The following is a 5,020-nucleotide window of genomic DNA, read 5'->3' as shown; positions in this document are numbered from 1 at the left end:
TAGACCTGAGATCTATTAATTCTATTATGCAACCTATGAGAACACTGCAGCCAGGCCTTCCCTCACCTACCATGATTCCAAAAAATTGGGATCTGATCGTCATAGATTTAAAAGACTGTTTTTACACCAAACAGTTAAATCCTGCTGATAATGAGAGGTTTGCATTCACCAATCCTGAAGAATTCACCAAGCCCTATCAAGATTATTCATCACATTGACAAAAAAAAACCGGATAAGAACCACATAATTATATTGATAGATGCAGAAAAATCATTCATTCATTCGACAACACCCAACACCAGCAACCATTCCTGTTAAGACACTCCGGATGATGGGAATGGAAGAAAAATTCCTCGATATGATAGAAGCCATCTATGAAAAGCCAACGGCCAACATTGTAGTCAATGGAAAAAAGACAAAAACACTTCCACTGAAAAAGGGAGACCACACAAGGATAGCCCTTGTCCCCTCTTTTATTCAACATCGTACTGGAAGTCCTAGCTAACAACATAAGGCAAAAGAAAGACATTAAAGAACTCAGATAGGAAAAGAAGAGGTGAAACTATTGTTATTCACAGATGATGTGATTTTATATATTGAAAACCCCAAAAGTTCCACGGCAGGAGTGCTGGAAGTGATAGAGGAATATGGCAGAGTGGCAGGATACAAGATCAACAAACAGAAGTCTGTTGGGTTGCTATATACAATGGACAAGATCATGGAAGAGGAGATCAAAAAGGTAGTGCCATTCACAATAGCCAAGCACAAATGGAAATATCTAGGGATATACCTAACCAAAAAGCCAAAAGACTTGTACGAGGAAAATTATAGAACACTATTACAAGAAACCAAAAGTGACCTCCACAAGGGCACTATACAAGTTCAATACAATCCTGATACAAGTACTAGCATATTTTTTCAGAGGAATGGAAAAACTGACTACCAACTTCATATGGAAAGGGAAGAAGTCCAGAATTGGCAAAGAACCCCTCAAGAAGAATAAAATGGGAGGGCTTACATTACCTGACTTTAAAACTTAGTATACAGCCACAGTTGTCAAAACAGCACAGTACTTGCTGGATAGGAACAGAAAATCCAGAAATAAAATCAACACCATACAGACAAGTGATCTTCGATAAGGGCCCCCCCAAAATCAACTGGGAACTGGCTGCCCTTTTTAATAAATGGAGCTGGAAAAGCTGCATATCTACCTGCAGAAAAATGAAGCAAGACCCTTACCTCATTCCATAAACAAGGAGAAATTCAAGGTGGTTCACAGGCCTTCAAGTAAGCCCCCAAACTATCAGGATCATCAACAATGGAACTGGGACAAACCTAAGAACCTTGGTGCAGGGAATACATGGACTATCAAAAATAAGGAAGGATATACACACAGAGGAAGCTAAAATAGATGAGTGGGACATACTAAAGATAAAACACGTGTGTGCATCAAAAGACTTCATCAAGAGAGTAATAAGAGAGCCCCCAAACTGGGAAAAAGTATTTAGCAGTGACATATCACTTATTACTAAAATCTACAAAAGTCTTCAGCCCTACAATAAGAAGAAAGGGGTGGGGTGGGGGGAAGCCCACTGAGGATAAAGTACCTTAATATAAGATTCACAGGGGAGGAAGCCCAAGTGGAAAAAATCATATAAGAAAATGTTCCCAGTCATTAGCCATCCAGGAAACACAATTAAAACAACTATGAGATATCACCTAAATCTTCAAAAATAGCTCAATTCAAAAAAGTATAAAGCAACAAACGTTGGAGGAGGTCTGAGATAGGAACTCTCATCCACTGCTGGTACAGCCACTGTGGAAAGTGATTTGTTAATACCTAAAACAGAAGGAAATCGAACTACCTGATGACCCAGCAATCCCCCTACTGGGCATATACCAGAAGAAATAAGAAACAGACCCCGACCAGACATCTGTGCTCCAATTTTCATTGCTGCGTTGTTCACAATCACAAAGAATCGGAAGTAGCCTAAATTTCCATCAAAAGACGAATGGGTTAAAAATTCTGGTATATAAACACATTGGAGTATTACACATCCCTAAATAGCAATGAGGAAAAGATGAAGGATCTCGTCTTGTGGAAAGAGTTGGAAGATATTATGCTGAGTGAAGATAGCTGTGGTAATTACATAATCTCGTGTCAACTTGAAGGTATTATGAGTGAATGGTTGGAGTCTAGCCCATCAATCAGGTTGTAGCCAATGATACCTCTGTGTGGATGTGACCTTCTCATGACCCGCCCTCATGAGGGCAACTAAGAGGGAAAGGGAGAGAGAGAGAGTAGACCTCATTCTGGTATGCCAACCTTGAGGGCTGACCTCAGCTTGAGCTGCAGGCCCTTCACTGTGCGCCTCTGCCTGGCCTTTTCATCCCAATGGCACACTTACCCGGTCACCACAGAGGCCCGGGGCTACGGGGGAGCGTGACAAATGAGCAGGGAGTCAGACTCAGAGCAATGCAGGGCATTGGGAGAAAGTCAACTTTTGCACTTTGTTTCTGGGCCCTGTCTCATACACATGATGGACGTGTGTGCCTACCGCTAAATTCAAACAGACAGGGTCTGTTTGATGATGATCCCCAAGCTGACAGGCTTCCCAAAAATACCCCACTTGCCAAAATGTCTACTTTTCTTCAAGTTTGTTTAACCTTTTTGTCTTGCATATGAGTCTGGACTATGATTTTTGAGTCTTGGGCTACTATTAGAAATTAGAGAACAGTTTCTGCGTGGACTATGTGAACTCTGTCTGTCCTATGCCCGTTATCCTGAACTCAGCCACCTGTCCCTGGTGGGTCGTTTCCATTCTAGCTCATGATGAGCTCTTGTTCCCTCGCATCCAGCAAGACCTGGTCAGTACCATTGGAGAAAGTGCTGCCTTGGGAACTGCAGGCATTGTCATCTGGGGAGACATGAATCTAACTTCATCTGAGGTACATTGGTATTTTGAATGTATAGCTTATAAATATACTTTAAGGGTCTGCTATGTTTCCCACAGAAACTCCCATAAGCCCTCATGACAAACCAGCTTTAGAATAAAAACCCAGTCAGACTCTAACACATAGAGGGGCAGCAATACAACACTGATGTTGGTAAGATAGTTATCAGAATGCTGATATGTGTTGAACATTTATCATGAGCTAGGATTGGGCTCTCACTGAACAACTGTGAGAATGGTGCTGGCTGTGCTCTGTTCTGCTGTACACCAGAACGGACTTGATGGCACCCAAGAATGACAATATTGTGCTAAGTGCCATTGAATGGGTTTCCTCCCTCTGAACATACAAGAAGGCCTTTAAAAAGTCCAGGGGAAATTCTATGATCTTTCAATTCCATTTCTTCATGAGCTTTTGACTACCTCTTGTAATAATTCCATGAGGAAGGGGCCCGCACCCTCTTTTGTAGATGAGGCAACCCAGAGAGAGGGAGATACTGAAATTTCACATGTAACATGCCCACATCAACATGAGCACACTTGCCTAATGCAAACAGAATGCTAACACATAAGGGGGTTATGCAAAACAACGTAACACCCTTGTTAGTTGTGTGTAAATAACTGCCTAGTATGATGAATACTTAGACTAGTTAGTTGTGTGTAAATAACTGCCTAGTGTGATGGATACTTAGACTAGTTAGTTGTGTGTAAATAACTGCCTAGTATGATGGATACTTAGACTAGTTAGTTGTGTGTAAATAACTGCCTGGTATGATGGATACTTAGACTAGTTAGTTGTAAAGCTAGCATTAACCACAGGCAGTTTAATTGCCCACACATATAACCACTACACATACAGTGTTACATATCCTATGCTGAGAAGTATAAGCAGGTGGTAACTTTTTAATCTCCTCTTAGCAGAAAACAGCTGAAAATTAATAGTATTTACATTAAGACTTAGATGTCTCCTCAAACAGCTTCCAGCTCAGATATTAGTTACTCCAAAAGCTCTTTCTACCTTTCCTCTATCCAAATACATCACAATTTACTCTGAGTTTCCATATCCCATTTGTTTATATCTCTATGGCTTAACATATTTTTCCTTGAATTATAATGCTTGCATCCTCAATACCTTTTAATTGAATTCTTCTGCAGTTGTTGATAATTTGTGATAATCTCATATCATTCCTAGAATTTCACAGGCCCAATCTGTTCCTCCAGAGATATGGTTCGTGAAGCTGTTTTTGAGCCTACACCGGATTCTTTGCAGCAGAGCAGTGACACAGTCGCCTGCTAACTCACAGGTCCTTAGTTGACCCCAACAGCCTCTCCACAGTAGGACATGGGGATTTACTCCTGTAGGGCAGTTCTACTCTGTCGTATTGGGTCCCTTTGTGTTGGAATAGGGATGCAGCAAGGAACTCTGCAACAATACCAGTTTAAACGTCTTGATGAACGCTGGAAGATGGTGACTGAGTAACACACACTGGGGGGCTCCATGGAAGTCCACGCAGGTGAGCCATTGAGAGGGATACTCCACTCTATCAGTTCACAGGAGGAGCATCATAACGAGAAGTAGATTCCACTTCACTTGGTTTTAAAGAGCTGTAAGCTTTTGGCTTACTACTGCAGTGGCCAACTGAAACTTAGCTTTAGCCCCAAACCGTTTGCGGCTGGCCCCAGACTACCTTGGCCAGCCCAACACTCCCACAGCTGTTATCCCTTCGGTGCTGTGTTTAACCCCCTCTACCCGCATAGTCAGTCAGGTGGGGCTCTTTTATGTCTTTACTTTTCTCTCTCCTCTTTTTCTCATCTCAGTTGCAGTTGGCTTGTTGTGTTTTTTTAATCTCCTGCCACAGTCAGCATCCTGGGTACTCCCCACCACCCAGGGCAACTCCGACCACCCTCCATGGTGCTCCACACTGCTGCGGGAACCTCTGGTCATCCTCGGCAGCCTGTTGTGCTGCTCCATGCTACTGAGAGCCATACTGCCATGGCTTTCTGAGATGGGAGAAAGGATCAGGCAAGTTACTTAGCAGCTGACAAAAATGGAGTTTCTTTTGCTAGTC

At 42.4% G+C, this 5,020-nt stretch overlaps 1 pseudogene; it reads left to right on the top strand.

Annotated features, from left to right (window-relative positions):
- Positions 1–4,248, top strand: part of LOC105979067 — a 175,948-nt pseudogene extending 171,700 nt beyond the window's left edge.
- The last annotated feature ends 772 nt before the right edge of the window (positions 4,249–5,020 follow it).

The sequence above is a fragment of the Echinops telfairi genome, unplaced genomic scaffold, assembly GCF_000313985.2.
Source record: "Echinops telfairi isolate 266 unplaced genomic scaffold, ASM31398v2 ScPeMD7_23;HRSCAF=83, whole genome shotgun sequence".
Taxonomy (NCBI): Eukaryota; Metazoa; Chordata; class Mammalia; order Afrosoricida; family Tenrecidae; genus Echinops; species Echinops telfairi.
Note: the sequence above shows the minus strand (reverse complement) of the source record. Positions and strands in the feature narration are given on the sequence as shown.